The sequence below is a fragment of the Haliotis rubra genome, unplaced genomic scaffold (assembly GCF_003918875.1).
Source record: "Haliotis rubra isolate DU_JTF1 unplaced genomic scaffold, ASM391887v1 Scf70, whole genome shotgun sequence".
In the NCBI taxonomy this organism is placed as follows: Eukaryota; Metazoa; Mollusca; class Gastropoda; order Lepetellida; family Haliotidae; genus Haliotis; species Haliotis rubra.
Window position 1 is genome coordinate 302,179 of NW_025767413.1, and position 12,085 is coordinate 314,263.

The window sequence follows — 12,085 nt, forward strand, 5'->3', positions numbered from 1 at the left end:
TTCATTTAATTATTGGATTTTTAAAAGAAATTGATTTAATTGATGAATTTTTATTAATTTGTTCTGTAGATTTAATGATTGGTAATTTGGATTAATAACTTAGATTGTTAGTGGCTGTATCCTCAAGGGGGGTTAAAGTATTGTAAAATTATTGTCCTCCTGAGAGGGTACGTAAGTCCCGAAACATTCAAAGGAAATTTAAATTTACCAGCTGTTTTAAATGTAGTATTCTTGTCACTTTAATTTTGACTAAATTCGACTTCAATTACCAGCTATTTTACCAGCCGTCACGATATGGTTGAAATATTGCCAATGTGACGTTAAATATTAAATCTCTCTCTCTCTCTCTCTCTCTCTCTCTCTCTCTCTCTCTCTCTCTCTCTCTCTCTCTCTCTCTCTCTCTCTCTCTCTCTCTCTCTCTCTCTCTCTCTCTCTCTCTCTCTCTCTCTGTTTTTCGTTCTCTCCCTCCCTATGGAATATATATACGAGTTTTACACAGAGGAATATCTACATGTGTATAAGTTCTTTATTTTAGAAGAGGTGTCATATTCAGATCCATGAACGCATACCCTTGAAAAGAAAACCCACCAGGTGATATTGGTGTATATAATATATGAAAGACATAAACGACAAGTGATACGTGAAGCACAAGACATGTCGCAATAAGAGCAGGGACTGTCCTCACGTCTTCATGCCTCAATTGTTTGGCTGAATAAACAGAAACTAGAGCCACTGCGTGTCAATATTTATTTTCTGCTCGTAACTGTTTCGACATTGGCAATAAAATTGTGAAAGAACGATTGCACCAACACAGTACCCTCATAAATAACGTGAGTAATCCGACAGCATAGCACAGTTGCTAGGTCGATAAGGCACATGCACAACTCTATATGAGAGGAAAACACCTTGATTGCGCTGTACGACGGGCAGAGCTGAGGAAACATACAATGGCATCACAATTCACTACAGTCCTGCTCTTGGGGATTCTGTATCCAGTACTTTCCACATATACAGGTAAATAGAGATATATGGATGTACTGATGTTGCTAATGCAAAGATGTCAGGGTGACATTGTTCGTAATAGAGCATGATTATCGAAATGATTATTAAACCAGAATAATCGTTATCGAACCTTATGATCATTAATAGAACCAAGTTGTGTATTTTATTGTAATAATTCTGAAGATATTTGGTACAAGAGGAATTAACACTTACTTTTTATTCTGAATCCTCAAAGTTTTATGGGATTTTGTGAACAATTCACTTTGCTTGTTTGTTGTTTAATGCCGCACACAGCAATATTCAGGCTATATGTCGGTCTGTGAATAATTGAGTCTAGACAAGACAATCCAGTGACATCATGGGCATCGCTCTATGCAGCTGAGATACGATAACGCGTGTCAACGAAGTCAGCGAGCCTAACCATCCGATCCCGTTGGTCGCCTCCTATGACTAGCTTGGTTTGGTATGTTTTAAGCCAAAATCGAGTTCAGTATATGGATATACGACAATGAATAAATCACCCCCTAGGTCGTCCTTCTGCTGTCTATAGCTCCGCTCATACATGTGACACAAATCCACGAGAGAAAATTTATCAGCTTCATCATAAGTCTCCGAGCGGTCACTGGCCTCAAAGTGATGCTACCTTCTGTGCCCAGCTGCATCACCTAGCCTTTTGGATACAAACAGTCGTTGATACATATTCCAGAGTTACCCAAGTTGTAACCATGCTTCTGTGTGCAGTAGGCATGGAAGGATTATTGAACCAACCTAAAAATGTGTTATCTTATTTTCTTTACAGATGATTGCTTTACGGACATCCAGCTTTCCGGTGTTATGGAAACCGTAACATCTCCGGGATTCATGACATCGTACAGCAGGTGAGACACTGTATTCAATAACGAAAAGCGTAAAATGAAAACAAGTCTCACGTGTCCTTTGTTATTGGTGGGAAGGGAACTGACTTTGTCATCTCGGGCACAGAGCATCTGCTCAGCGTCGGTTCTAACCCGGACCCCAGGTAGCATGCCATCATCGGCCCGACATCGATGAAGTTTTGCTCATCGTATAGACGTCATAATCACTGATATTACAAAACGACAAACCACCATTGTGTAACATGAAAGTGAATTTTGATAACAGGTGTATGGGTAACATGCATGTGCATACACATGCCCATACACCTGTTATTACAATTCACTTCCCTTTTAGACAATGGTGGTTGTCGTTTTGTAATACCAGTGATTTCGACTTAGTATCGTTTTCTTTTGCCCGTTAGTTTAGTTGCTCACTTCACTTCTCCACGGTGAATACATTTTTGATAGCATGTGCCACAATTTATAAATGAATACTATTTTATATGTGTATCAAAACATATATATAGATGTGAAGTAACATCCCTAAACATATCAAGTTTTAAAACGATTTATCCATATGAATTTGTATGGTACCAGAATCAGTGTGTTCTATGAACGTTTGGTTATAACATTCAGTAACCACCAAAAAGGCTTCTGAAAACGTTTTATCCATGTGAATTTTTATGTTTCAGGAAACGTTGTAATAATATTTTCTGTCAAGATATGGTTTTAACTTTTCAGTAAAACACTAACTGTTAACAATAAGGTTACATGTCTATCGAAAAATAGACATTGTTACTCTTAACAAGGAACATAAAAAAGAATGGCAGACATATAATCAACACTCTTTATTAATTTTTTTCAGAAAACGCGTACACTTTTCGAGATTATTTCAGAATCTTCTTCTTTGATTTCGACTTTATCCATTTTTCTGAAATAGAGAAAACAAATGTATAGTAAATGTATTAAGTCATATCAAGAGACAATAATCAGTTAATGAAGTCTTCCTGCACCTATGTATATGCAAGTGTTTGATGGACACCAGCACACAATGGAAAATAATGGAAACCCTTGAATGCCTAATTTGGTAATAGTTTCAAATCACACTGAATAGCAACGACAACCCCACCACTCTTGCTGGTCCTGAGTGCAGGTACAAATCCATTTTTTGCAATAAAAAGCCAAAACGTCACCAACAAGTATATAGACAATGATATTTAACAGATGCACTTACGTCTACTGATTCACAGCTCCTGGATTATTTGATGTAATCCTCAATAAATCCATCACTTCTGTTTGTATCTGCCGGAATTCTTGTGTCTCATTTTCGCCCTTGCTGCAACGAAAATAACAATGTTCCACATTATAACAAGTTACAAATTGAACTAGATTCCCCAAGCATATGTTAATCTAGTTAGTCCGATGATGATATATATTGTGTAATAATTATAGCCTAAAGTTTTGGGGGGTCAAGGTGTGTAGATTAACACCAGCGTGTATAAAGTTGGATTGGAAATAAACTCTGCCCCTTTACAACAAACATGGATTACTGGACAGCGCTTCTATACATTCTAACCTGGAATACAAACTTGAATTGATATATTAAACAGCTATTGTAACTAGCTACATGATTCACGTCTTACACGCGGAACAGTTACTGCTGCAGTATGATTTCGTTGCGAGCATTGTAACCAGATTCGTTCAGTTTTCGATCACTATATTTGTTTTCTCATTGGCAAAATGTTTCGGTGAACCAAGTAAACCATAAGAAATTTATTTGGTCTACATTTCCTGAACAAAGACTAAGTAAATTTGATTAATTAATACTGTATCATGAAAAAACATGGTGATCGAAAACCGAGTGAACATTGACGATGACCAGTCATCGCCAACGCCCCGTTATAGCGCGGGAAACATGTTTATTTCTGGCTCTTGTTTAGAAGAGAAATATACATATCCGAAAATGATAAATTGATTAGTTTGGGGGAAAATTGAAGAATACACAATGTAAACACTATACTTAGATAACATAGATCTAGCCTTTTACTGAAAATAACGTGGATCGAATGTTAGACAAGCAAAACCACAACAACCATGCAGATGATCAATATTTAGTTTAGTCAGTGTTACTGTAATTTACCAAGTATGCTTCGGTCATTTCTGACAGAACATTCATTTTAAATAACATACTTAGACTATGACAGTAACAAATAGCCCACAAACGGGATTGTGAATATTAGGGATATATGTGATGAGAATGGATTACTATCAATAGAATCTTTCAAAGAAAATTATCATATCAAAGGCACTTTTTTAGATTTCAGATATTTACTGAACATATTACCTGAATCTTGGAAATATACTTTAAAGCACTGTCTCTATTCCAGTCAGTAATTTGAATGTTAACCAATGCCAGGTACATTTAGTAAAAGCATCCAAAGGCTGCAGAACTTTTACGCTAAACTTATTTTGTAATGATAAATATCCAAACATTTGTAATAAATGGCAGCTTTTATTTCCTGAAACTGACTTTGATTGGAAAAATATATTTACAGTATATAGAAAGGGATTGCAAGATACAAAGCTTATAGACTTTCAATATAGATTTCTACAAGGTATTATTTACACAAAAAAGGAATTGGTCAAAATGAAAAAAATTGACAACAGTTTGTGTTGTTTTTGCAAAGATGTAAATGAGAGTTTGTGTCATGTGTACTGGGAATGTCAGGAGACTCAAACATTTTGGATAAACCTACAAATTTGGCTTAACAATTATTATCCAGATCCATTGAAATTATCAAAACACATGATTTGGTTTGGTACTCAACATGAACATAGATTACTAAATCACATCATCATTGCTGCAAAGAGACATATTCACTTATGCTGTATTAAAAATATGCTTCCAAATCTAACTTTCTATATAAAAACTTCTCTCCCCAGTACTTAGATGACTCAAACTGTATTGACTTCTACTTGACATTATCTGTACATTATATATTTAATGAATTATGCATGTTTATAAATATATTAATACAAAAATATCTCATCTGTACATTATCTATTTAATGAATTATGCATGTTTATAAATATATTAATACAAAAATATCTCACCTGTACATCATGTAGCCATATTACTTTAAGCCGTACGTATCATGGCTTGGTATATCTGCAATATTGTAAACTTGGGAACCAATAAAACAAAAAATATTTAAAAAAAAACAAAAACAACAACTAATAGCCCACAGTCAGGTCGACCAGAAAGTATTTGAATACTTTTGATTTCCCATTTTCGTGTTATAAGTTTGATGCAACCTTTCCCACCGACTGAAGTGAGCGAACTTTTCATAGCTTAGAATATTAATAGTAAGTTGTAATGTTAAATTTAAAAAATATATATTTCAGCAATAACAGGGAACAAAATTAATGACGATAAGTGTCACTGGCTTGTGAGCTGTGCATACGCTTACTAGATCGAAAGCCGAACGTAATAGCGACAAATGTCCGCCTGACATGAACTCTGGTTAAGAACATACTGCTTGCCATTGATAGCTGAATAAAATTTAACAGACATAATACTCTCCGTTGGAAGCCTAACAACACCGAATCGTGTACGGCTGCTCAAAACCTCGCGATTTCTGAGTAGCACGATCGAGTGAATATCAAAATGTACATAAACATAACAACAACCGGGTAGTGACTGTAAAGTTAACTTACCGCAACCGAGGTCAGATCGATGATCCCGATTTCCATTTGTTGCTGCACAATGACATTGTTGTACCGTCCTCAATAAACTTCTACTAAGATGGCGGGTGCGAAAATATGACGTGAAGGTGTGACGTCATTCCGACGTCCTTGCCCGCGGTAACATTTATTTCTTCATGAACAACTTTTAAAAAAACATTTGAATAATTAATGCTTTTAAATAGTTGAGAGACTTGTTTTAAGATTGTGACTGTGCTTTGACGAAAATATTTTTGATAAATCAGTTGAAACCTTATAAACATGTTTGGAAAATATTATGTGTTATCTGGGTTACATTGGCCCGCTGTCGGCCCAGCGCTGTTCAACGATGCCGATATTAGCCGACGGTGCCGACTATCAGCCGACGTCGGGCCGATGATGGCATGCTACCTGGGATGCTCCATACCCAAAGAACTTGGAAAAGCGATATGACTCAGACGAAGCTGAGTATGTCAGAGTGAACCGAAAACGCACGACAATTCAATAACTTGCAAACCAACACCTTGTGCAAGGCATTTTATATTATGAAATGAAATAAAGACTTAAATTCAAAAGTGAAATTAAACTATAGTAAGACCATCAGGCCCATCGTCAGCTAAACTGAAACACCAATAAGTAAGAAATAATGCAATGAATAATGATAGGAAGTAGAATTATTTTATTCACATAATTGCATTTCAGGAGACCTTTGTATGGACGTAATGCCTCTTTCGATCGTTGTGACGATTTTTCCTATAACGTGTTGTTTCAGTCATATAACTTGCGGGTGGAAGATTCATGCACCGTCACCGGAATATCTTGTGGGCATCAATTATTATGCATCTTTGGAAAAGTCGTTTTATTGTCGAAGTGGCCTTCTTTCGTTCCATGATGGTAAGCATGCCGTTTGCAAATGTGTTAACATTGGGTTTTCTGGGGCTTAAAGGTCACATGCAACCAAAAAATCAAACATAATTAAAACACAATTATCACTTATTCATGACATATAATATACATTGCTGATATGAAAAAAACATAAACAAAATTATAAGCGTACAATCGCAAATCAAAAGTGCAATATTTTGTACTTGGGTTTACTTCCCCGAAACGAAGCAGCCGGGATACCGAACTCAGTCAGAGCGGGTGGGTGTGCACTTAAGTGTAACGGCTAGTTCATTTGCCGATGCCCTCACGGCTCAATATGTGTGTGTATATAGAGATGTGTACAAGTATAACACCTGCCTGTCTGTGTAATTACATAATGTGACAGGGACCGAACTCGGGCCATAAATCAATGCGTTTTGTTTATGGTGTATAGCCTGATAGGTGTTAAGTTCAAATTGCATGTGATCGGTGATCGAAGTTGTGTATTGAATATTGTCATTAGCAGACAGGCAGGCAGACACATAGGTGCCAATAAAACAGACATTGAGTTTTGTCTGTGGCAACGACATATCCATATCACAGTTAGAAATTCTGTCAACCCTAAATAATAACATTGCTTTTAAGGATCGAACTGAGAAAGTGACTCGGTAAGAAGAACGTGTGGTGAAATAGACAAATAAAATTATATAAACAGTTAAATCGGTTATCTACTGTCATAACATATAAAAAGCTCGCGCCTGTGAAATATCAACAAAACATTAGAAAAATAGTTCACATCAAAGCCTTCGCCGAGTATTCACCGCCAGCGAAGGTTTTCCGTCTTGAAATGTCGAACGCCTCACTGGTTGACACATAGCTGAGTAGATCTAGATCCTAACAAGGTTCTTTTATGTAATTAGTATATTATTTACTATTTGTTTTGATTAGACTAGTCCTGCTCACGACCTTATAATCCGGACATCCCGCTTCCAAGCTGCGCGAACCTATTTCACTGCGCATGTGCTATGAGCGCAGCCCAGCGCAGCGCAGCACAGCTGTTGAAACCACTTTTCACCCCATGGGGTGAATTTAGTGAATCGTTTGAACTCCGATTTCGCGGGGTTATTTTCATCGCGTTATTTTTCAACTTTATAAGTTGAATTTGCATTTTTGATGATTTGTATCTGCAAGTCCATACCGAAAGGTATCAGAAACTGCAAAGTTGTGTTTTACGTTGCATGTGGCCTTTAAGATACTGCAATACTGCTAAAAGGTAATGCAGTTCTCAGCAGGGACAGGGACTGATCCATGTGGGAACTAAACTAATAATCCGATACAATATGAGAAGAGGTCTTTTGTGATCATATTATGATTATTGTTTTCGAGAAATATCAATGTCACTAGAAGCAAAACAGCAATACGTATCCATTTAGTTTTCATAAATCTGTCAAGGTTAGTCATGCATCGAAGGTTTTCACAGGAGAGACATTAATATGTCATGTTTTTTAACAAATGTAAGAAAGGTAGAGACCAGAGCACATATCTGCTGGATTCTTTCATGTTGTCTATTAAATCAGGTCGATTGAATTTTACATTAAAATCTAAATTACCTTCCTTACTATTCCATAGGTTTAACATTACAAAGTCAAGAAAACCCAAAATGTCTGACAAAATATTAATGTGTTGACTTCACTTAAAATTTAGATCAGCCGCCAAAGACCACAGGTCTAGTGGTGTGCATATTTATGATATGAATGAGTGAGTGGGTAATGTTTACCTGCAATAGTGCCACTACCCATGACATCCAAAATAGCCTTCACACATTGCACTTTTGTGGAAAATAGAACTCGGATTTTCGGCGTGACAAAAACAACGCTTCAACTACTCCGCTATCAGTATGATTTCATCAACTCAAGAAGGACAGACAGTTCAATAACAATAGATGTTTTAACGACATATTCCCGTTCACCTCAGGCATAACTGTGTTGACAACAAAACTCAGATTAATCTATCGGGAAGACTGGTTACGCATTTTCATGAAGAAAGCCCCCATTAGTCTGGATATTGAACAGACGCCCCCAATGTTTACCCTCCAATAGATTGACTCTGTCGCAACAAATTATCATCTTCTTTGTCATCATCGATTATTGTAAAACGCAGAAAAGCATTTTTGCAGTGACGGTGCACTATGACGGACACATTCTGTTTGAAGGTGGAACTTTGATGCACATAATCGCACAAAAACTCTCGTAATTTATTTTTGTTTTAATTATAAGCTTTTTAAGACCATATCTTTAACATGTAATTTTGTATATGTTGGCTCGCCGACACGATATATTACAGTATATTCTCTCGAATAAATGCAAATATAGTGATGGCTGTAATTATAAATGAGTGAGTTGGTCTAATTGCAATGCTTTTTCATGACAAGGACCAGATAGTTCAAGTAAAAGGCTGCTGCAGCTGTGTGACAGTGAACCGAAAATAGGCAGTATCATAAGCAATGGACCCACCATGTATATACACTTTATTGCCGGTCCTACAACTGGTAAAATAGGTGTTCTGCTGAACATTACTGACGTTGAAAGTAAGTATACCACGAGCAGGAATATTAGCGAGATAAAGCGTGTTTCTGGTCTAGCAGTAAACGCAACAGAGGCCTTAAACCATCGAGCGCTCTCGGCATATTGGTTCACGACTTTAGGGATAAATTAACAAATATAATCTACATTCTATGATAAATCTATTAAAGGCGAATATAGATATATACTGTAATAAAAGATTCAATGTCCTTACTATAAATGACGAACTTTAACATTCCACTAGCTTCGTGATACTGTGATATTTAGAATCACATCAATGAACATTGCAGGATGTGATGGGAATTTAACGGCAACATCCGAGGAAGGAAACTTAACATCCCTCGATTTGACCCACTCCTACTATACGTAAGTCAAACACATTGTTTTGTTACAATTTCTGTTTTATATTAAATTTTAATGGAAACTATATTCTCAAACTTCAAGACACAGTTTATCTGAACGGCAAAATTCATTTTGTTAACGATGACATCTATTGATGACGAGTAGCCATGCTTGCAACATTCTCTTTTAATAATGTTTGGTGTATATTCTCGTTATACCACTGTCAACATTGCTACGGTAACGTAATTATTCTAATGGGTTTGTTACGTATCTGTTGTCCCAACATGTAAGGCTTATACTTTTGTTTCAGTAATCGAAAGTGCACATGGATTATAACAGCGCAAAACAAGAATGATACTGTCAAAGTGACCAATATATTCGCAAAGGAAGACGAATTGGGGGGATTTTCAACTCAGTGCAATCATGATGTCGTTCGTGTTTATGACGGAAACACAACAGAAGGTAATGTTGTGTAGAATATACTGGCATTTTGTATGGTTATGATGATGATGATGATGATGATGATGATGATGATGATGATGATGATTCCACCAAGTGAACATTGGAGTCATTTGTAGCTTTCGTCAAGGAGCAAGTAGTAATCAGATACACACTCGATGAATGAAAAACATTTCGAAACTGATTACATTTGGTAATATCACCGCATCACGCTATATGGATTCTTTTACGCGAAATTTCGTCGGACAATCGAGACTGGATATTCTTTCACTTTTTAAAGTTTTTTTCTTTAATTGCATCGACACTGGATGGATATCCATAACCAACTGATTATACTTTAGGTGCCCAGTTTCCTGGTGAATTATGTTCAACCGTGGACCGGACATATTACAGCTCGGGTAACACACTGTCGGTGGTGTTTGAGAAATTGACCAGTGAGGGTGTACAGTTGCAGTATACAGCAATACCAGGTACGTTGAACCAGAGGTCATAGCCATTTTTAAGCTGTCCAGCCTACCACAACTACTCCGTAGATACACTGAAGAAGTAACGTGGTTTTCGTCCTAAAAATGTAAAATGTTAAAAGCCAAAAGCCAAAAGTGATCCACTTCTTATACCATTGGTAAAACGGTTATGTAACAGACAAAACGCATACCTCTATAAACTATGGCGTTCAAATCCAATTACGATCTAGTATTCTGTCAGCGAAAACATTTTTTTTTCAAATCCACAATGCCTAATTCTTAAACCAACTTTATTACAGATACAATATTAATTTTGACATCTCTATCAGTTTTATTTTTCGTCTTCAAATGAGGAGATCTGATGATAACATGAAGGTGTCTTTGTTACAGAAAGCGACTGTAACAGGACATATTACGTAGGTAACGATCCTGTTTATATCCAGTCACCTGGGTACCCTGATTCCTATGGCAGGTATGTTGAAGCGAGATAGTGTACTTTCCCATGGATGTTACCAGAGAGTAATATTTGTCATGCAGATTTGGCGTTCGAGGGTTCAATTTATATTTCTTGATTGAAAGGGAACGGGTTAGGATAGCTGTGATACATGTCAATGAATTTATCAAAACTCATCACACGAATGACCCAATAGTATGTTGTTATTTTCAAAAGCATAATATTCAGACAGTTTTATTTCAAGCACAGTCAGTTTTCCCCTGTAAAAATATCACAATAGTATTATGAATCATGATGTCATGCATAGGTCTACGTACATATATGCTACAATTTCTAAAATCCTTACATTTCCACTAATTTCGTATATGTGATTTCACTCTTTCATTGCTCTCTATATATTGCTTCAGTGACCTGAAATGTGTCATATTCATCTTCGACCTGAGGAACTTCCCTAACTTGAAGCTTGATGTCGTTAATGCAGACATAGAGGGAGTCTACCCACAATGTGACAATGACTCTGTAACCCTTTTTGGAGGTACGTGATCATTAACGTTACATACTGTGTACATGCATGTAGTTTTTACACCTAACATTATTGTGTCATATCCAATTATTCATGGTTGTCCAGGATGTGTTGAATTCTGAACAATATTAAACAGCCCATTGTACATCTGGTCCCGTTTCACAAAGCGATCCTAGTGCAAAGGTTATCGTAGCTGCCATATTTTAACATAGACTTACGACAATCGTAGCTCTACTTTTGCTTTGTGAAACGGGGCCCTGGTTGTACAAGTCGCCCAAAACGGACCCTAATGAAGGATGTGGCAGGCTGGATTTCACATGTATCCCTATGTAGTTCACTGAGTATGCCATATATTACATCCACTGGAAAAGCTGGTTCATTACAAGAGTCACAGCGTGACCTTTCACATTTGTTACGTTTGTTGTTTCTGTGTCTGAATGTTGACTGATACCTAGTGTCATCACTTATTATTAGTGATCCATTCTTAAAATCTTCGGCATGGAACCTATTTCGGCAGAGCACCGTGATTGATTAAATATACACTGATGTCAACGTTTTGTATTAAGTTTCTCCAATATTATATATATTTCCCCCATAGTATATAGTTTTGTTCCTCATAACTTTTACTAAGTAATTTGGTGCTATCTGAATCTGAATCTGTCGGTTCTAGGGAATTACGGAATTTATCATCCTATTGGCGAGTTTTGTGGAAACTCATCAACTTCTCCGGTTGGTCCCTACTACTCAAACGGAAGGAGCATGAAACTAGTATTCAAATCCAACAGTCATACCAGCGGGACAGGATTCCAAGTTGTTGT

General features: G+C 36.7%; 1 long non-coding RNA gene across 1 annotated transcript; it reads right to left on the reverse strand.

Annotated features, from left to right (window-relative positions):
- Positions 1 to 2,691: 2,691 nt before the first annotated feature.
- Positions 2,692 to 5,598, reverse strand: LOC124258831. The gene is made up of 3 exons (XR_006893694.1): positions 5,574 to 5,598; positions 3,091 to 3,192; positions 2,692 to 2,787 (listed from the first exon to the last, which is right to left on the reverse strand). It is a non-coding gene; the product is annotated as an uncharacterized LOC124258831 (long non-coding RNA).
- Positions 5,599 to 12,085: the final 6,487 nt, after the last annotated feature.